At 47.1% G+C, this 22153-nt stretch overlaps 1 protein-coding gene across 8 annotated transcripts in view; it reads right to left on the bottom strand.

Annotated features, from left to right (window-relative positions):
* The window catches only part of RUSC2 (RUN and SH3 domain containing 2), a 52743-nt gene that overhangs the window by 22507 nt on the left and 8083 nt on the right, over positions 1-22153 (bottom strand). For 4 of the 8 annotated variants that reach the window (XM_068667730.1, XM_068667729.1, XM_068667740.1 and 1 more), the window contains exon 2: positions 9601-9706. The exons of 1 other annotated variant lie outside the window; for it this stretch is intronic. The gene's annotated coding sequence lies outside the window, so the exon portion shown is untranslated. Of the gene's footprint in view, positions 1-3349; positions 3495-9600; positions 9707-21103; positions 21485-22153 lie in introns of those variants that run through there. 3 more of the 8 variants (XM_068667734.1, XM_068667733.1, XM_068667732.1) reach the window with 2 other exon arrangements.

Raw genomic sequence — 22153 nt, 5'->3', positions numbered from 1 at the left:
CAGAGCTTTATTATTTTTAAATTATGCAATTGTACAACAAATTTAGTACATACTGTGTGCAACCGGATCAGAAGCTCCAAAAGCAAACACAAACAGAAAAACATCCCAGCAGCAGGCTGGTTTTATTAGATGTTCCTCCTCACTGCAAATCTAAATGGTTTTTCAAACAGCAGCTATGTCCAACAGCTGAGTCCTGCCCAGACTGCAGAAAACCTTAACCCTTCCCAGTTCCCAGCACATATTGAGACTGTGCAAGATTAGAAACTGCTCTTTGCCCTACACAGCAGGTCTTGATGTGACCTCCCTGCCCAAAACAAGTCTACCAAGAATGCTGTTTTTTTCCAAGAACTAAAAAATCTAGGGCAACTGTTGCCACTAGCTCAGAAACAGAGGGAGGAAAAAGAAGCATTGGACAGATGAACATATTTAGCCTTCATGGATCAACAGCCTCGGGGAATCTTTAATTTCAGCATGGGAGCACAGAAGTCTGTGGATTGAATCAGATGGCCAGTACTGCCTGGTCCCTCGCCTTTGGCAGCGGAGTTCAGAGGCTCAGCATGAGGTGTTATAACCCCAAAGTGGGCAAACGAGCAACTGGCTGTTCCATTTTCCCCCTTCAGACATGGGCAGCCTCCACTTGAGAACACTTTATGTCTAGAAGCAGGTTTCATAATCCTTCCATAACCAGCTAGGTGCCCTCACAATCATAATGCTACGTATTCTTGATATCCCTGATAGTGTTCAGTTTTTTTTTGTTTGTTTTGTTTTGTTTTTTTGTTTTGTTTTTCTTTTTTTTTTTCCTGAACCTTTGGACCCTGCAACATCCTGAATCATTGAGCTCTATAGGTAATTACATGCCACAGTGGTAGCTGTCAGTCAGTCCTTTTGAATTTACCAACATTTACCTTCATTACTTGTCCTTGTGTTAGGAGAAGGAGAGCATTATATTTCCTGCTGCGTTTGCCACCTCTCTGAGCAGCCCCTTCTGAGGCAGCATTCTGAGCAGGATGAAGCTTTTCATCCTGCTCACATACAAGATCTGTCCCCATCCCAACATCCATCTCTCTCCACTTGTGTATGTGTTTGCACGGTGGCGAGGCAGAGCTCAGAGGATCTGGATGAAACTGCAGCATTAATTTACATAACAGAATATTTTCCATGCAACAGAGCTAACAAAAGGCAAGCCAGAACCTTAATAAAATACTTATGAAGCAGACCAGGCTCTACTAATGATTACAAATACTTTTCTTCTGAGATGAGAAACTTATCCCTCAGCAGGGGCTGGCACCTCAAACCAAACTCGGCTTGTAAAGCTCCGGCTGGGACAGTGATCAGCTGCCCTGAGTGAGACATTTATTTTAGGATAATGCTCCAGAAGACAGCTCATGTGCTAATTAGGCTTGGAATGACTGGGCTCAACAGAGCATTAAGGGTCTAACTAACTAAATCTGATAACCCTGGATTAACCAAGGTCTTCTGCTAAGGAAAGTCTTGCCGGGCTGAAGAGGATGCACAGACCTATAGTAGTGGAGAAAAAGGGAGAGCAAACCGAGATGATCCTTGGCTCTGTACAGGATGAGCAGGTCAGCGTTCCTGGGGATGCACCAGAGGGAAGATCACTCTGCTTCAAATCACTTCAAGCATGTTCAAGAGGGTAGAGGAGACCCCTCAAGACAGTAGGCTTCCAGACCTTTCATTATAGGGCGTGCTCACATTTGGAAATCTTCTTTCCTGAAGCTGTTGTATCTTCTCTGTACCAGAAGTCTCAAAGAAGACCACATCACGTATCTGCATCATGTGGTGAGGAAGAATTTGTCCCTCCTAAGCCCTTACACTGAGATAGGGCTCAGCTCAACCAGGAGGTTTCAAAACTCTGCGACTTCTGTTCTGAACATGTGCTATAAATACGCTGGGTAGTCTTTGTTATTCACACAAATGCCAAGCCGTTTGGGAATATTGCTGGGCTTTGAGTTTAACAGCAAGATTCATGGACTAATTAATCACAGTATGTGAAAATTATTCCTATTATTAGTTTCAAATAATCCTCCTTAATTCTCTGGAATACTTTGACGTTACAAGCTGGGCAGCACATCAATCACTATCTTCTTTCTCTAGACCATTCATTATTTCATATTATGCATCCTACAGTTTTCCATTTCACACAAATAATTCCAGTTTCTTCAGTCTCTCCAGTTATGAAAGTTTTCCAGGTCTTTGTTCAGATTCCTGGGCAGTTTCTCAGTTCCCACCAAGTCTGTAGTCATCCTTCTGAGCTGGGGTGACTAATTAATTGCACACACTTTCCCAATCGGTGGTGGGATGCCCTCTGCTTTATGTATCAACATTAAAGGACTCTGTATGATAATTTTCCATTCCTTTTCTTATGTACCTTAACATTTAAATATAGATGTTCATTAGTAAAGTTCCTTATGGCCAGCATGACATCAAAAGCATGGCATTTGGTAGTTCAAAGCCAGATAATTTGGAATCTGGCAAAGTACACTGTTGTGGCTATCCTTGTTAAACTCTTCTACCATTTACTGAAGTCAGCATCAAGCTCAAAAACTCCAGGCTTACAAAAAGACTAGCACAGAAGAAACCAAGGGTTTTTTTCACAAATATACATTCTCTGAGGAAAGGAGTTTGTCTTCACTGCCTCTGGAGCTTGTTTTTTGGGGGTTTTGCACCCTCAACTTCCACAAATACTTGGGGTTTATGTGTGGGGAGTTTTACCTGTCTTCATGCAGATTCTCTTTGTTGGCTCTCAAGAGATAACATCGTCCTCAACATCTGATTAAGGTCTGGACTGAAAGAAATTTTGTCTGGTGAAATTTGCTTATTTAATCAGCGAGGTCTGGTGGCCTGCCTCCATGAAAGAAGATTCTCCTTTTGCTTTTATCAGCAGGCCAAGAGGTTTTTGTGGTTTTTCTTTTTTAACCTCAATTTGTGCCAAGGGGAAAGCAGGCAACAAGATAGGAGACCAAAATACTGCCTGTGGAACATCCTCTGGTAAAGAGAGGAATCACCCCCCTGCACCTCCTGGACAAATACAAACAAGTCGCTTCAGTTAAAAGTATTTCTACACCCTGCAAAACCAAACCATGTCAGCAGCACAAAGCCTGAGAGGGGTCAGTTACAGAGATCTTACAGAGATTTTTTCTGGGATCTTTAAAGCTTGTGCAGTCACCAGCAGAAGCACAGAGAATAGATAGCCCAAGGGATCAATGACTGCTATTGGTGTCTCAGCAAGATATGGTCGAAAGTATGCTGAATGACCTAAGATGAGAGTGTTGCTACCTTTGTGTGATAACCACCTTCATGCCCACTGTTTGTCAGTGCTGGGACATACCTGTTTCTGACAGTTCCTCCTCTCCTTCCCTGTTATCGTGCCATGAACTGGCTAGTCCTACTGTCCTCGGGGATAGAGACCTCTGGGAATGTCTGAGGTCTCTCTGCGCTCACAGCAGCCTCACTTTTCCTCTCCCAAGTCCCCTCTGAAAGGCATGGAAAAGAGGAAACAAAATGAAAGCAAGTGGGAACAAGAAGGCTGTCAGGCTTACAGACACGAGGAGTAGTCACCACCTTCAGAGTGCTTTATACATCCAATAATTATAAATAGCAAGTGTCTGCAGAAATGAAAATGAGGCATATGACATGGAGCTGAGGCAAGACATCTGAGTAAGGAAGATGCTCCCCTCCATGGCCATCACAAGGACTATGACCTGCAGCTGGAGGATAACTCTTAGCAGTAGATTAAGTAAGATGCCACTGAATGTGGGCTAGGGAGAACATTTTGTTGGCGATAGAAAATGACTTAGTGCAGATGCCTGCTGAAGCACATTTGCTGTTCTTCTGAAGGGTCAAGCTACAATCACTGCTCATGATAAGCCACATTCAGGCAAGAAATCCCTGAAAAATGGCTGCAATTGTTCATGTGCTAACAAGCAGTGATGGAGAGGGCAGCCACAGCAAGCCAGACCTCAGGGCAGATGTGTCGCTCCTGCCGTGGATCATAGGGAATGATCCTATACGTGGGCTTATGACTTTATCAGCTGAGTTACTGGGAAAGGTCTGAAGGTTGGTCTACCAGGGAGAAAAAATGCAGTGCAAGCAGGCACTGTAAATAGCCTCACTACAAAGAATAACAAATTTCCCTAGCACAATGGTCCAGATGGGTCATTTTCCCTGCTGAGAAGGACATCTGTGAGGACAGCTATGCTATCTGAGCTACAGAGAACACACGTGGCAAGAAGCACAATGCCTGTGTCCTGCTCTTTGCCATGGGAGCCCCAGAGGGGGACCAAAATAAGGTGCCTTAATAAACAATTTACATGAATTGGAAGTACCAGGTAAAAGGAGGCTAAGCAGGCATGTGGTTGCTCCTGCACCAATGTGTGCAGGGCAGAGTGGAGAAAAACCTGCCCACTGAAAGCATTTAGGTCACACTTCTCCAGAAGTAATTGCAGTTGGTGCCAGTTCACCCATCATCAGGCGTGGCTCTGGAATTAAAACAAACCAGTGAGATTAGCCTAACGATGTAGGGAGCATGGACTCCTTGTTCCCTTCAAGAGCAGCACCTGAAGAGCCCATTCCCTGGGGGCCAGAAGGAGCTGAGTGAAGATCAAATCAAGTCTGTGTTAGCCAACACTCAGGAGCACAAGGTTTTCCCAGAATTGACTGCATCACGGTTAACTCATCAGCTCAAACACCACATAGATAACTTGAGTTCTCACCCCCCACAGAATAAAAATCCTGAAACAGCATGCTTTTTTCTTTCCTTGCACAGTTATGCAGAAATGTTCCTGAGCAAAGAGAGCCACAGATGCACAGGTGAGTCTCTTGCGCATCTGGGAACCAGCATGAAGGCAGACTTTCCCAGTCCTGTACCCATCCCTTGCCCATGTGTCCCACCCCTTCCCAAGAACACAGCACACTAGTCTAGGTCTCCTTTCCACATTGCAGCTCAGGGCAGCTCATTTGCAAGAATTAACAACTGCAATCCTTTTTTTTTTTCTTTTTTTTTTCTTTTTCCTTTTTCCCTATCTAGATGACCACCTGAACTCATAATCTTCATCTCCATGTTTCTTCAAGCTCCCCCCACCTGGCAGCTCTACCTATTGGTCTGTTTATCAATTTCAAGACCTTTTGGGAACAAAGGCTCTTTCTTACACTGCTCTGCATGGCACACGGAGCACTGAGCCCTGCCCTCCACACTGCAGTTTCTTGATGTGAATGCATTGTGAACAAAACTGCCCACAGCACGAATGCCACTGCCACCAAACCACCAGCAGCCTTGCCCAGTGAGAAATATTTGCATGTGTCTGATGGATGGAGAAAAAAAACATTATCTGCATATTCCTGAGGTTACAACACAACTGTGGTGGGGAGAGGAAGAGTTCGTGGACAAGCCTGCTCTTGTGCTCATCTTAACAGGTGTGTCCCGGCTTTGACCCACTTACTTCAGAAAATGAATGCTAAAATAATTTTTGTCAAGAGAGAAAACTGGAGCAGAATCAGGGACTAGAGCCATTTTGACAGCCCATTACTTTCTCTTTGGAGACTAACCAACTTCCAGATGAATGCTGCGGCACGCAGGGAGCCTGCTCAGCAGATAACACAACAAATCCCTGCTAAGGCTGGTTACCAACACAGCTGTCATTGATCATTGCTATGGATTTCACCCCCTGCCAGCCAAGCTCCCTCAGCTCCTCCAAGCCTTACCCTGAAGCCTTTTGCATAGCTCTGGGACCGGGTAGCCTTCTGGCTCTTTTGGACCTACAGACCAGACCACCAGAAGCACTTTATCTGCATCAGGATTCATTGTGCAAAGCAGCAAAGGTAGCAGATAAATGAACTTTCCCACCTCCAATGGCATTTTAATAACTACCACAAATACGGGGACATTTTTTTCTCATTTAAATGTGATTCCACAGATGACGGGGAGGCATCTCCATCTCAGATCCTCAGTGTCTTACCCACACACAGAGATCTCCGCCTCTCTCACTTTTTCTTTGTGTTTTTTTTTTTTTTTTTTTTTTTTGTGTGTGTGTGTGTTTATTCAGTACTCAGGTGCATCAGGACCTTGGCTATTGGGATGAGTTATTGCCCAAAGTCTATGATATAGAAATCTATATCATAGATTTGGACTGAGTATCTCAAGCTGATCCAGTTTACATGAAACAGAAGAGTAAAAAGCAAGCAGCTCTGTGATGAAACCTTTTTAATTTTTGAAGAGCAGATCTTTGGAATACCAGGCAAAACAGTTATAAAGCCAACAAGAACAAAGAGCTCAGGGAATTACTGCAGAAAAGACTTTGAATGTACATCCTAATTAAAAAAACCATCTGGAATCACCAAGCACGGTGAGGAAATTAGAATAACAGGGCTCCTGACCAAACTGAGTGAATAACCACACCGAGAAGGCTATTACAGTCAAGCAGAGACTTCATCTTTGGTACTGTTTTGGCATGAAGAAGAACATGGAAGCTGTGTCAATGACAGGTTAGACAATACAGGGAAAAGAGGGTGCAGAGAAGGAAATGAGCATTTGAAGTGGAAACAAACCCAATGAGATTAATACGCTCCAATCAGAAAGGACGAGATATTTTTGATCCCAGAACAATGAAAAAATCATTGCATGATCACAGCTAACAACAGAGCTTTCGATAAAAACACCCATGAGGAAAAAGAAAAAGAGAAAGGAGCTGAAGCCAGGTGGCTGGCAAATAACAAAGGTAAGGCATGTACCTATTCTGAAAGAGGAAGGGAAGTGACCCATGTTAGATCTATCAGCCTGCCCTTACTACTACATAAGGCTTTCAGAAAACATTGGCAAAGAATAATGAGACTGGGAAATAAATGAAAAATGGGACAAAACACAACATGGGGTTGCTAAAGGCAGGTTACTGTCTGGCTATCAGGAATAACACCAGAGTGAGACCTTGCCTCACCAGGAGCATCAGACTGCAAGAAAATTAACATCTCTTGGACAGAGAAATTGTTCCTTGCTTGCTACCAGAGCCTCAGGCACCCTGACAGGCAGCAGTGGAGCCATGGGCAGCCGTTTCTGAGCCCACTGCATACTCTCCTAGGCACCTGCACTTTGTGCAATGCAGGTCCAGGCCCTTGGACCCCAGGAACCAGCTGCTCTTCATCCCTCCATTTCGCATCAAGGCAGTGAAGAAGACACACAGCAGCGATTTTATCTCCCTGCTGCGGATCATTTCAGCCAGCTCCAGTCACCAGAAGCTCTTGTCCATCTTTTAGGCTCAAGCATCTCAGGGCAGAGATTATCTGTGCACTCTCACGGCTTAACAGATGTTCCTGTAAGAGTGGCACCTACCAGCGAGGCACAGCCTGCACGTCCTGAGGAGTGTTCCCTCCCATGCAGCAAAGCAGGCTGCACCACCTTCTTTTCATTCTGTTACGCAAATGTGGTAAACAGACTGTACACAGATTTTCTTCCACAGCACGACACAGGTGTGTGTATCTGCAGTGATCTACCTCGCTGCATGACCTATCCTCTGATGCACCTATGGATGCACACGTGCTGCTCTTGCCCCCAGCACCCTCCTGCAAGAGGCTGCTCTGCAGAACCACCTCTCCATAGCACAAACACAGCTCAGGAGCTCGTCTCCCTCTTCTCACAACACCAGGAGCACTTCCCAGTACCCACTTCCATCAGGCTGAATGGGACGGAAGCCTGGGGACACAGAGAGGGGGATGGAGAGGGATGGGGAGGGAACGACTGTCTGAGAATCTGCAGCAGTGAAATGGTTCCCTCAGACAACTGCTGCAGAAAAGGCTGTGCTGAGGAGCGCGCCTGTCTCAACAAACCAGGTGGGGATGCACACAGGGAACACAGTGAGTGAGGCTGGAGAATGATACCACAAACAACATATTTACATTCCCTGACCACGAAGCCAGATTTCCTCCCCTGTGCCCTGTGTGTCTCTGACCCACAGCTTTCTGTTCCTCTAGCTCTGCAATGCTCCTCGCACCTGCCTTTTCTGCTCCAAGGTTCCTCTATAGCTCTGCCAAACACTCACCACTTTATCTATATGATCCCTACCATCCTGTGGCACTTGACAGGCCTGAGGATGCTTTATCTGCACTACTCTTGGGTCATTTCAATGCTAAGCTGCCCCAAGCACTCTGCCAAGCTGGCACACTGCAGAAGGGTTTTGTGAAGAGGTTGGACGTGCCAAGCTCACTCATTAGCAGCACTGCTAGGCAAGGCTCTAGGTGTTTGGAGGTTAAAAAAAAAATAAATGCAGAAGATCTCTATACTCCCCCATACTCCACACACCCTTACAACACCCATCATTCCAGTCCCTGTATGATCTGTTTCTCAATAGCCAATGTTAATTTCACTTCCATTAACACCAGTTCCTCCCAAACACCTACAATTGCAACCCCACATGCTCAGCATTTTCCATAAACCCAAAAGATTGCATCTTCTGTTTGCTTATTTACTTACATTACTACATTTCCATGTATACCTTCCCCTACAGCCACGTCACTGCATCGCAGATACCCAAATCATTCCTCCGTACCTTTGCCTTATTGTTCTCACTAGCTGTCATCCCGATCAATCCATATCCCTTTCCCACATAGATCCTTCTCTTTGTTCAAGCTCTTCTCCTTTTGCATGTGCAGCAGCAATTTGATGGAAGGATTTGTGCAGGGGGTGGGGGAGGGAAAAGAAGGAGGAAGGCAGGGAGGAGGGAAAAGATGGATTTGGTTATAACAGAACCATGTAATTAAGCTCTAGTAACTGGTACCCAGCCCAGACCACTCATCTCAGTAATTAAAAATAGCAGTTCCTCCATTCTGAGATAACCTTTCTCATCTGATCGGCAAAAAGAGGCAGGGAGAAAGCATTCATTTACACAGCCAGCACAGACACACCCTGGGCAACACAAAGGATTCCAGTCTGCACAGATCCCGGTGTATCATTTTTTAGAAGAGCAAGGTTTTACCTGCCACACTATTTTATCCTAATGCCTTCTGAGCAATTGATTTACTTGTGTTAAAAAAGAAGAAAGCAAGAACTTGTTTTAAAAAGCCAAAAGCCATAATGACAGCAGCCCTTCCTGCGCTCGCGTCCTTTGTTTCTGCCTTTTCATGGAAGTGCTGTCTGTCAAAACAGCTTTTGAGCTGCACAGCAGCATCACCGCCGGGGATGCACAGAGAGCGTGACAGCTCGTGGGACCACAACAATCCGTGTGGGCTCGGCTGTCATGGCAGACACAATGGAGAGCTGTGCGACTGCACCAAGAGAGCACTGTTGGGGAGAAATGCGGATCGCCTCTGCACAACCAGCCCCGGACGTGACAACCGCTATTTCAGAGCCACAATGGACAAACACGCATTCTGCACAGCAATACCAGCCTCTTCACTCCCTTGCATAATTATAATCACGACAGCTCCAAAGCAACGCAGCCTCTGAACAGACAAAGCGATCCTAAAATCTTTAAGCTTCATTGGGTAGCTGGCAATCTCTGCAGAAACAAGCAAGCCAGCCGCTTCACAGGACAATGGACGGTCTGAAAACCATCAGTAAGGCAAACGCCCACCCCGCTCATTTCTCCATCTCACCTTTCCACAGATCCTCTGCTCCGCGTCTCCTCTCCCTGCACACTCTCCGCTCCGGCAGCGCTGAGCACTCTGATTCCAGTGGGCTCCGTGCTCTCTCACCAGGATGCTGTGGGAAACACAGAGTCAATTATTTTTTTTTTTGTTACAGCTGCATCCCTGGCAATGCAGAGGGTCTGCGCAATCACATCTCCAATGCTCCTGCTGCTGCTGCTGTGACGTTGCTGCGTGTGAAGGAGCAAGCATGCCCACAGCACAGCCACTCCGGCTTGCAATCAGTCCCTGTGGGACCTCAGACAAGGGAGGGCATAGGAGGGAGCAGAGAAGGAGAGGAAGGGAGAGAACAAATCAGGCTGGAAGATGGAGGATTGATTCTTACAGGGAAATCAGGAAGGTAGCAGGAGGAGAAGCATAAAATCAAAGCCTATGCCATAGGACAGAGCTGAAGCATCTTATTAGGTGATGAGCTTGGGTTTCTGATGCTGCATGACTGCAAGCTGTCTGATCTCTTCTGGCTTTGTAAATGAAAGCAAAAGGAACCAGACTGCTGTGTTTCTACAATTGATAATGGCAGCCAGAGCCCTTGGCGATAAAACTGCAAAGTAACGCACAGGAGGAGGAGGAGGATGGGAGGACTTAAAACTGAAAGATCAGGAAAACTACAAGAAGCTTCTTGAAGCTTCTTTTACATTTCTGTAGTGCATTGTCTTAGAGAGCTTCATCAACAGCACCTACACAGTGTCCCTGAAACGCAGTCACCCCCAGAGTGAGAGGCAGCCACAAGCACCTTGACAAGTGTCAAATACCTCGCAGTGACAAGATGTCTGAAGTCCAGGCTGTCACAAGGAATCTCAAGCCAAAATCCCAGCAACTATTAAGCAGAGCCTGAGATTATCATTCTACCCATAACCTGGACTAAGTCCTGGCATGCCCACAAAGCGATCCATGGCAGACTCTGATTCCTGAAACAAAGCATTGCCACCTGCAAAAGGCCAGGCTCTCCTGTTATCCCAGGACTACATTAAAGGATTTTTTACCCCCTTCCTTCCACCAAAGGAACACCCTTTCACCAAAGCCACAACCTGTTCCATATGCAAGTCAGTGCAGCTCCTTATGAGGCACAGGAGGGACATGTGTGGCTCCTTTAGGGTTTCTCTTCTGGATAGAACCTGGAGCCCTCTCCTTCCTCCCCAGTGCAGTAATTTTTTTTATTTTTATTTTATTTTATTTTATTTTGGTCACATCTGGGCATAACCACACATCCCACAAACCCAGATGTGCTCTAGGCTGTTTCAGGGGAGGTAATCCCATTACTGGAGCAGCTCCTCTGAGGGAGCCATCCCAGAGGGACATCACCGCCACCATCACTGCTCCCAGAGCCGCTGCCCTGTGCTTGGCAGAGCTCACAAAGCCAAGCATCTGTGGAGGAAGAAGCTCCACATCCACAAGCCAAAAGCCACCTCCAAAACAGAGGGGATAGGCAAGTCAGAGAACAGCTGAAAATGTCACACAGATGCACAGGACAAAGAAAGGAAGAACCATCAAGGGCCTGATGCACTCAGAATGACAACCAAATAAAAAACAAATAAAACAAGGCCACACAGTACTTTGCAGAAGCTTCTGCCCCTGGAGAGGTGGATGTAAAAAGCCATGACAGAAAGACCCATTGAGACCCGTCCCTCTGTGCTGTCACCGCCAACCAAGGCTGGCTCCAGCAGGCGCCGCCGGCCCGCTCAACCAGAACAGGGAGGAAGGAGGTGGCCAGGCCCAGCCGCAGGCTCGGAGCAAAACAAGGGACGCTTGTTACCCAGGAGACTTGTTCCCACAGCAGAGAGGAGAATGGAAACTATGTCGGTGCCCTCCCCAGTCCTCCGCAGGCCTTGCCAGCGCTGAGGGAGGCGGTAGAAATGCTGGCAGGCTGAGCGCATGCCCGCCTCCCTGTCCCCACCATGGGACACCAGCATTGACCGACTGACCAAGGCGAATGCCTCCCTCAAGGGGCAGATCTGCACGCCAAGGCTGGTGGAGTTTGGGGCTGTTTTGTTAAAAAAAAACAGAGGCAGTAATGCAGCAGGCAAGGGGCTCCCTTGGAAACATGACTTTTTAACTGTTTCCCTACATAAACATCTGTGCCTTCCTCCCCAGCACGGTTATTCAGTTCAGCACTTTCCCCATGCTCGTGTGGCCTCAGATAGGCCTCTGGCTTATCAAGAAACATTAATCTTATTACCTATATGCATCCCAGTTGGGGGGCAGGGGTTTTGCCATCTCACTTCATTCCCTCTTGCTCCAAAGGGATGTCTCTGAGACAAAGCAACCCCATCCACCACCATCCCAGCTGTTTCAGGAATGACAGACAGAGGGATGTTGGTTGCAGCTGAACCAACAGTATGGTCCTTCTCACCTGGAGCAAGGAGCAACAGAACACACAGGCCATCAGGAAAGCAGGGAGTGCTGTAAACTGTATAAAAAGTCCTCAAAAAGGAAAAAAAAAATCATTCCTCATCCTTGCAAGCCCTGCTCTTTGAGGTCAAAGAACATTTCTTTCTCAAACACAGAGATCAATACAGGCTAATCGTTACCAATGTGCACTTGACAATTTTTCTGTTCGCTGTGAAGTGGGAACAAATATGGGAGTTCTTGAACGACAGGTCAAAAATCCAGCCAGCCAGAGGAAAGCACACGGTAGTGTCACGCTAGTGCCTGACCTCTCAGTTCCCACATTCTCCCCAGAGGATCACCTATCGATCCCTGCTGAGCCTGCCTTCATAGAATCACAGAATCATAGAATCATTAAGGTTGGAAAAGACCTCCAAGACATCTGGTCCAACCATCCCCTACCACCAATGTCACCCACTAAACCCTGCCCCTAAGCACCACATCCAACCTTTCCTTGAACATCCCCAGGGATGGTGACGCCACCACCTCCCTGGGCAACCCATTCCAGTGCCTGACTGCTCTTTCTGAGAAGAAATGTCTCCTCTTTTCCAACCTGAACCTCCTCTGGTGCAACTGGAGGCTGTTCCCTCTAGTCCTGTCACTGGTTATCTGAGAGAAGAGGCTAACCCCCAGCTCCCCATAACCTCCTTTCAGGTCGCTGTAGAGAGCAATGGGGTCTCCCTTTCAGAGCAGGTCTCAGGACAGAGGCACAGGAGCCTGTGGGGCTGTGCAAATCACAGACACAATTGTAACAGCAGGATTCACCAGGCACCCACCCCATGGTGGTCTTGCCCCAGCAAGACCTGCATATGGCCCAGAACAGCAGTAGTGATTTATTCAGGGCTAGCAACCCCAGGGAGAGTCACAACTCCAAATCAGAAATTGGCTTGAAATGAGAAAGTTGTTGCTGCTTTTTACCATCCCCCCCCCTCCCAAAAAAAAAAAAAAGAACATTTCTTGTTTGCTAACCATTGTCTAACAGAATTAATTCCCAAATTCACTTCTCCAATGTTTAAGAACCTTCTCTAAATTTCTGGCTTATCTTTATGCATGTGTTGCTCACCCCTATTCACTCCTGTTCCAAAAATGATCTTTAACGTCAGCATTTATCCAGACTGTGTTTAAAGTTATATCATCCCATTTCTTTAATCACTTTGCATTAGATAGGCTTTCCATGCTTTGATCATAAGTAACCCTTCTCTGGACATGACCCAGTTTAAATACAGTCTTCAGAGTGTGATGGGAAATGTTGACAATCTTCCAAGCCAGATCTCACCATGCCTTAAAACACAAAAATGTCTCTATTCTCTGGTACAAATAATTTTCTAATATGTCACAGTGGATGACATTTATCTTTTCATGGCTGCTCACAGTTATCCTGAAGGTCACAGATAGACCCTGGGTTTTTCTCCATCTCTCTCACTTTCCCCAGTGAGCTCCTAGCTGGAGCTGAACTTTTTGTTCATTTCTCATGCACACAGCCATGCAAGTTTGAACTACCCAGTTCCTGTTTGTATTATTCCTTAAGGTCATCCCAGCTCTTCCTGCTGAATAACCATAAACTGCTTCTGAATTGATGAGGCTTTTTGACTCTGTGTTTAGGAAACATCATTAGCAATATTATTTTTCAGTGCTCAGAGCATTAAATAGCTTTTATTTCAGGGCTATTCTGTATCAACAACTTCCCTTCAGACCAGTAGTTCCTCTTTCAACGTTCTGGTTACTCTTCCTTTAGCCTGTTTGCTGCTCATTGCCTCTCAGCAAAGGGCATTATTGACTGAAGAAGTCACAAGTCCACATACGTTCAAGGGGAATCGGGACAAGCACTTGAGAGATCCATTTCAGGTTACTAAACAGATAAAATACAACAGACTTAGCAAATCACTGAAAAAAAATAATGATTATTGAGATATCGTATCTGCTTGCCTTGCTCTCACTCATCACTAGCTGACCACCTGCAACCTCTTTTGATAAATAAATACTGGGCTAGGAGGATTCTTCATCCGAATCACTATAGTGATTTTCTTCTTCTGTGTACTGAGGTTGAATCCTTCCTAATGTTAGCGGCTGCTGCCTTACTGCCCAGGAATGGAGACAGTTACAAGCTCCATAAAAAGTCACAACTAACAGATAGGGCTAGCTCTGGCATGGCTCCCACTGGGCTGGGCTGAGTTCCACATACCTCAACAATACTGAGATGGCTACGGGAAGTCCAAATCCAGCCCACAACCAGCTTGTCTGTCTCCAGTCCCCTGAAGCCCAGTATGCTCATACTGTTCCTCCAGGAGAGAGCTACTATCAGCATTTTACGTGTGGGAGACCAGGGCAAGAAGGAGATTTGAATCCTTGGAAAGCTGTGGGGAAGGAAGAATTGATCCAAGAATGCCTGTGCCCATCTTTCAGCCCTAATACTCAGCTCTCCCCATGCAGGAGAGCATGAAATAGGCAAAGAAATAGGCAAACATTTTTAGACAGAGGGAAATCAGGACAGAAACAGTGGAACAGTTCCTGAATTTCTGTCTGTAGTCTCAGCTTTATTCTGATAAACAAAGCTCAAAAAGCTGTACAGTATACTTTAAATTAAAGCAAAACCTGGATGTAACTAATGCACCCTGAGATTTCAAAGTGCCTGAAGGAGGAGCTGAGCTGTAACAGCAATGCTGTTTCTTCAAGCATGTACTCAAATATTGATGATACACTGACTGGGAATAAAAACTCTTTCACCAATCAAAACATTGGCAAAGAAATAGAAGGGGTATTGTTACCAAAAAAAGATACACCTTCTAATCTGACAATCAACCACTTGGTCTGAGCAGCCCATGTTAACAACAGATATGAAGGTGTAACTGGTTTCACTTCTGTTAAAAATCAATTTTCAAAAATGGGAACAATCCTGTCTCTACAGCACAATTCACCTAAAGCACTTTAACTAACACATTTTCACCATAAACTATGAGTTCCCCACTGCCATGAAGAAAGTCCTAATTTCCTACATGATATGTTGAAGCTGGTTGGCAGCCACGGTTCTGCTGTACTCATTGCTTCATGTTCTGACCGCAAATAAAAATTGTGTACTTCCAGCTCAGCAGCTGAGAAACTGCAGGGCTGAGCTGAATCTGTGCAGCCCTGAGATGGTTTGCTGTCTGCACACTAAGCACAACCAGAGACTGCTGCGTACACAGCAAGCATTGCTCAAGAAAGGTGGCTGCTTCTGGTTCCCATGATGTACACCGAAGTGACATTTCCTTCCCTCTGCAGGGGAATCGCCTGGCTGGCTCCAAGTGAGGGTGGCTGCGCTGCAAACAAGCCTCTGCTCAGAGGCAGTAAATGGGTGGGACGTAGCACAGCAAACAGGAAAGGGTCAAGCAGGAAAGGAGAAAAACGTCACTCTTGGACACAAGAGAGGCCACATCCAAGAATGGAAAAAGCCTCCTGTTTTAGTACTGAGTCATAAATATTCCAGTTTTCCAAGGCAACAGCAAGTATGAAGATTGCTCTGGATTTCACGCAGAAAACCCACACTCGCCTCCCTCTGCGCATGCCTGTGCACTTCTCTGCCATCGCTGCTCAGAGCAACAACAAAAGCCAAGCACGGAGAGCTGTCAGCTCACCACAAAGTGTTCCAGCAGATCTCCCCACTCTCAAACACTCCCACCTTTACCATGAAACCCAGGGAGCACACAGCTACCAGCTGATTTATTAGAGATGCGTGATATTAATTTTGTTTATACTGCTTTTTTTTCTAAGGTTGTACATTTATCACCCAAACTTGACATGTTCTGAAGTGATACCTGCCCCAGCTTGCTATGTTTTAATGCTAAATAAAGCAACCCTTAGTACTTCTGCAAAGTGCTCTGATTAGAAGAGACCATTGAAGGTACACCCAAAACCCGTCCCTCAGCAGCAATGCAGAAGCACATGAGTGGCAGATTATGACGCCAGTGCCACACAGAAGACTGCATGTGTTCATGGACACCCACATCCCAGTAGGTGCTTAGAAAAGCTGCAAAGAGGAGACAAAACAACTAAGGGGGAGCTGTTGAAAACGTCTGCTAAAAAGCCCGTGTATCGCAGGCTTGTAACTAAATCCTGGAGACTCAGTCCACCTCTCTGGCATTTAACCTGCTGACTGAAATGGAGTGGTCGTCTCTTAATCTTCGTCTGTACCATCTGTTTGCTGAAGGGAAAAGGTCTGCACATAAACAGCAAATGGACATAAATTATAATCATTACCATGACACCTCACACAGCACAGACTGCACATCCTCACCCATAATCATCATGCATGACCTGCTCATTCAGAAGGGATTTGTGGTTACCATAGATCACAGGCTGAACTTGAGTAATAGTGGCATTTTGCTTTGAAGCAGACAAACAATAAGTCCGGCTGTGTGGACAGGCATGCCATACGCAAGACATGGAGCAATCTTTCTTCTCTACCCAACATTGGTACGTGCCCCAGCTTTCCACCAGCCTGGCAAAAATATAGACAAACTGGTGACAGTTCAAAGACAGCAACAAAAAACAGAAAGGAGTAAAATGCAAAGCAAGTGGGTTAGCTGTCTGTAGAAAACTAGGGGTACATTAAAGCAGTTCTGAAATGCATAAAAGGCTGCTGCCAAAATCAAGTTAATAAGCCATTCTCCACATCCCAGGGCAACAGGAATAGGCTGCCTGACAGGCAGCGAGGGAAGTTTAGGTTAAACACCAGTAATGACAGATAAAACATTCATTATTCCACCAAAAAAAACACAGCAGTCAGGAGATAAGACTGGTTTTCTTCATACTATGCATGGTTCTGTGTGTCTCAGAAGCTCTTTGCTTTACTTATTTAGAGGTAGGCATTCCTGCTGGTTTTCATAAGCCCTTAGTGTGAGAAATTGGAAAGGTGTTTATTTTTTTTTGTCTGGGTTTGCTGACAAAGAAATGCCCAACTCAGGATCAGGGCCAACTCTGTGTGCCACAGCATTAGGGGAAACTGAAGAAGGGAAGGGGCAGGACTGTAAAGACATGGGATGCAGCAGTGATGTCCCAGTCCCTGGGAGCTTCTCAAGAGAGGTAAGATGAAGAAACATGAGGAATGGCATTGTCTGAGTAACCTATGCCTGGGTTAGGAAGATGTAATTGCATGACTTCTGGAGGTCTTATTCTCATATGATTTCTGTTTGACTCAGAGGACCAGGAAGCCTCTAATGCAGGATTAAAAGCCTAGAGCAGTTTATTCAGGTAGAATACCTGGCGAAAGAGAAATATGCTTCTGGAAAGACACAGCAAACCTACAGGTGAAGACTGAGAGTGTAAAAGCATCCCATGCCAGCTGATCCAGTAGCTATTAAAAACATGCTCGAGTTTGTTTTTTCTAAATGGAGTTAAGTTCAATAACAGCTTTCAGCCAGTGGATTCATCCTCATTTCATCCACCACAGTGAAGAGACATCGCTCATAAATTTGGTCTTGTTGAAGGTGACCCTAGACCACAGCAGATAACCCTCCTAACTTTCTCTTTGGTGATTATGACTTCTTCCCATCTATAGGGCAGGCTGTACTGGACTGCCAGTCAGCTGCACTGTAGGTCTCCGTGTCAGGTCAGCCCGTGATTAAACAACCCTTTGGCTTTATGTGCTTACAGGTGTATGCTTAATCAGGACAAAGTCTAATCTGCAGCATCTAGCTGCACTGTGGCCAGTTGTGCAAGGCCTGCGTCCTCTGCACACACGTTCCACCCAGCAGGCAGCTGTCCTTGTGCAGACAGGCACACGAGCACACAGAGCCAGACCTGGGAGGTAGGTGAACATGCACTGTGTGCAGCAGTTTTGCTCAGGATGGAAAAAGACCCATGGCGAAGGAAATGCTATAAAGGGGATTCATGTGTGGGAGGAAATCCTGATGTGCTCTTTAAAATAGAAAGGAAAAGCTGGTAGAGGTAAAGCCTGGGCTCATACAGTGCCCGTGACCTGGCGTTGGTGGCAAAGCAGGTCACAGGAGACTCCTGACAATCTCATTGAGTTTAGACTGCAGCAGGCAGACCGAAATAGGGCTCTACCCTCAGGTGAGGTAGCCTAAAGAGACGGTGCATGATGCTCTGTGATGCTCATCAGGAAGATATCTCAGCACTTCAGGAATTGCTGGAAACTGTGGTGTGGTGCTCTGGCACCTCACAGAAACACATCAGCAAACAGCCAGAAAAGAGGTGCTTCAAGATGGCAAACAAGGTCTTGTGTCCCCATGCATCCCAGACACATTCCAGCCATGGGAACAAGAGCATACCAGGGTGGAAAGAGCGCTGAAAGTGCCCTCAGGAGCTCCGTAATGATAATACACGGTGCCTTGGTGCAGACCTAATAATAAACAGCAATGATGATGACTCAGAGACCTCATATGTTGGCTGGACATGGGAGAGGAGCAGGAAGGAGCAGAAGAATAGAAGAGAAGGATGCCCCTGATTGAAGGTTAGCCCAGAGCAGGTTATTCTGCCTCACAATATCTGGAAAAAAAAAAAAAAAAGGAAGAGGAAGACGCTTTTCATCTCTGTAATATTTTTCCACCTCTGGACAGTTCTGAAGTCTGTACTTTCAGTGCACTCCATTGAATGCAACCCTTAAGAAAGCATTCCAACCAGTGCACAACCTCATCAAGAGCCTTAGCAAGGAACAGAGAAGGAAAAGAGAAGCCCAGCTAAATGGCCAGAAGGGGAGGAGAGCAAATGAGAGCTGGGCACAGTAGATAAGACAGCCAGAGCCAAACCACAAGCAGCTGCTGTGCTCTCACCAATTCTCAGTGCAACGGCTGGAGAAAACTCCTGGCCACCATGTTCTAGCAGGACCCTTCCTCCATCCCAGGGAACACCGCCAGGATGAGTATCCCCACATCAGAAGGGGTGAAGCATGGAGTGACAAGCAGCAGTTGTGACCTTTTCAGCAGTTTTTGCACGCCCGCTGCTTTCACAGCAATTTTCTGTATCAGCTTAAAATAAACCCAGTCCTTCAGAAAGTAATGTATTTAGAGATTGCAGAAGTATCTGGCCCTTCCTCTTCAAAGCCAAAACGAGCACAGATGTATCTGGAGATACAAATACGGAGGCCTAGGAGCTATCAGGAGGGATTAATGTTGTAGTTCTGTTTCAGACACTGAAACAGAAGTGTGGTCTCCTTGCCCACGACACATCTGCCTTCAAATCAGAGCAGATAGGTTAGCCCAAGCACTGCCCCATGACTGCAGCATGTCTCCGCTCTTTTCCTCTTCTTCCATGCAGAAGGCTCCACATATGAAGCCACATCACAGCATTATTATTAGACCAGCAGAGCTACAACACGTGTCTACAAGACCGAGCGTCTTCTGATGGAGCTCCTCTGAGCACAAGCCCTCCAAGATGCATTTCTATGAGCTCTGGGCTCCATACACAAAAATGCAGGGGGGTCTGCTGCTCTGGCCCACATGACCTGAAAACAGGAGAGAGGCTGATGCTCCAGCAGCCTGAGAGCAGGAGAATTACATACCTAGCACAGGATTTGAGCATCAACAGGCAAAACCCAGCCTGAGGGTAACAAACTGCAGCTCTCAGCTCCCCAGTGGGATGGGGAGCTCTTACATAGCCCCAGGAGCACAGCTCCCCAGCATCTCTGCAGTCTCTGCAGAGGGGTCTGGTTTCCAGTTAGAGGCACCAACCAGCCCATTAAAAGCGCAGAATTTTGCAATTATTTTTTGTGGTTATATGGATAGCAAGGATGTCCAGAGCTATAGATGTTAATTCTACATACAGACATAGTTCGACATAATTTAATATGCCTTCTGCAACTAAACCAATCTCCAGCTCAGCATAAGCCTAACACAGGGCCAGAATGCCTACATATGCCACTGCTATGGCACAAGACATTGGAGGAGCAGCTAGATCTGGCCAGTGCCAGGCAGCTGGCAGCAGGTTAACCCCTCCTGGCATCTCCTCCTGATATTATGCCTGCCATTAGACCCAGAGATAATGCACAGGACATGCAGGGAAAGCTCTGTAGCAAACAGCCTAATTAGAAGTGCAAGTCTCACATCCTCTTGGGGAACAGCAGATCTGCTGAAGGTCAGCATCCCCTGTGGTCAGCACGGCAGCGAGGACAGGGAAGGAGCAGGAGCCCTGCTGGCCCCCCTCTGCTGCACCCACCCAGGAGCCAGGGCTCTCTATGAAGAGCCCCAAGACACCATCCCCGAACCGACGCCAGCGTTTGGGCAGGGCTTAGTGTTATTTTTAACACTTGTGCACATACCTCTTTGGATGAATCCTGGGAGAAGCTTGTCACCAAAATAGTATGCTGTGGGCACTATTTATACACCCACTGGCAGCAGAGCAGGGTGTGCAAATGAGGGAAGGCTGGAAGACCCCCTCCTCCCCTCCTCAATGCTTAGGAACTGGGGGTGCAGGGGGCCCTAAAACAGGTTTTGTTACTCGGGTCAGTCCCCAAGGAAAGCATCACCTGCAGGAGGCCCCCAGGGACAACAGCAGCCTCAGGCCTTTCCATAGCAAAGCACACCACCTTCGGGGACTAAAGGAAAAAGAAGATACCCTTTTGAGACTATTCAGGGAAAGGAGGCTCTTCCCTTGTCTAATTTTATATGGTTATTCTAGAAGATTTGCGTCTCCCTTGCCATTTCCATGCCTACTGAAATTCCTTGTTTTATGTCTTTTGTGGGTCTCTTCTCCCTCTGCCCTTGTCCCAGGACACATCCAGACTGCTCCCTACTTCCAAAGTGACCCTACTGTCACCTGGAGAAGCAGGTGACACAACTTGTAGAAAATGCACAGGGTGCAGCACAGGAAAAGAGAAGAGAGACAGGCTCTGGGGTATCAGAGCACCATGCTGGAGCAGAAAGGGAGACAGGGTTTGATTTTCCAGTGTGTAGGTACAAACAAGGTGGATGTATGCGTTTTGTTCCCATGTAGCAGCATACCACCCGGTTATCAGAGCCACAGCAGAATACAGAATCAAACCAGATACGCACTGCTCCTTGGAGCACTCTCTCCAGGTGGGACAGGACAGATCACACCCCTTTTAGCAGAGCAGCTGGAAGGGATCAGCTCCTACCTTGCCAGACACAATCTCCCCAGATGTCAGGCTCAGCTCGCTGTGGCCGGGAGTCGGGCACGGCAGCAACTGCATGAGAGCAGCAGGAGGAACACAGCACGCCAAGCCAGAAATCATCCAAAGCAAACCCAGCTTGTCCCCGCGCTGTCCTGGGGATCAGTGAGCCTGGCTGGGGGGAAACTCCACAGGCAGCCCCTCCTGTTGCTGCAGGATGGTGGGGCGCACTGACAAGGCTCTTCTTCCAGGCAGGAGCTGGCTCAGGGACTCCTCCAGCCACCGGTCACCTGCCTCTCCTTGGGGACAGCGGTGCCAGGGTGCTCGTCTTGCTCCCTGAGCATGTGGGCAGGAGAGACAAGTGAGGGCTGCGGGCTGCCGGCCATGCAAGAGCTGGATTGCTAATGAAAGCCCCAGTGTAAATACAGATGCCCTCTGGAGAGGACTAAAGCAGCAATGCGGCTCGTGTTACAGAGAGCCATTTACAGCGAGCTCAGAAAGAAGGCAGTGTGATGGGGCTGTGCCGCCGACCCCACCGCCTGCCTGCTCCTGCAGCGGGGTGGGAGGGCAGCTGCTGGACGTGGGGACGCCCAGCTCCATGATCCTACAACTCCAGGCACAGCAACTGCTAGCAGGAACGCAGTTTTCCACCCTACACCCAACACGAGATACTCCAGCCCCACACCTCCTTGGCACACGCTGCTCCAGTGGCATATCACAGCTGGGAAGAAAAGCATTGCCCCATACATGTGTGTGTGTGAGGCCAGCTCATGGGGCAGCAGTTCACCCTCACCATCCATCTCCCCATGCACAGGGGCTCCCCGGTCACTGGGATTTACCCAGTTCACCGCCTCTGGCACCTCCTGCTAGGGTTCTTCTTTTCCCTCCCATTTCAGGGTAATTTATCAACTGGGATGCAGCTTGGACCAGTAAGGAAGATGGGGAGGATAGGGACCAGCTCAGCAGAGCAGCAATGTGTCAGGGGGGTTGGGGGCTTTGCTTTTTGTCCCCACAGCTGGAACCAGCAGTTAGAGGGGTTTAGCAGGTTTCAGCTAC

The sequence above is a fragment of the Anas acuta genome, chromosome Z (genome assembly GCF_963932015.1).
Source record: "Anas acuta chromosome Z, bAnaAcu1.1, whole genome shotgun sequence".
NCBI lineage: Eukaryota > Metazoa > Chordata > Aves > Anseriformes > Anatidae > Anas > Anas acuta.
This window is presented reverse-complemented; position numbering and strand designations above follow the sequence as displayed.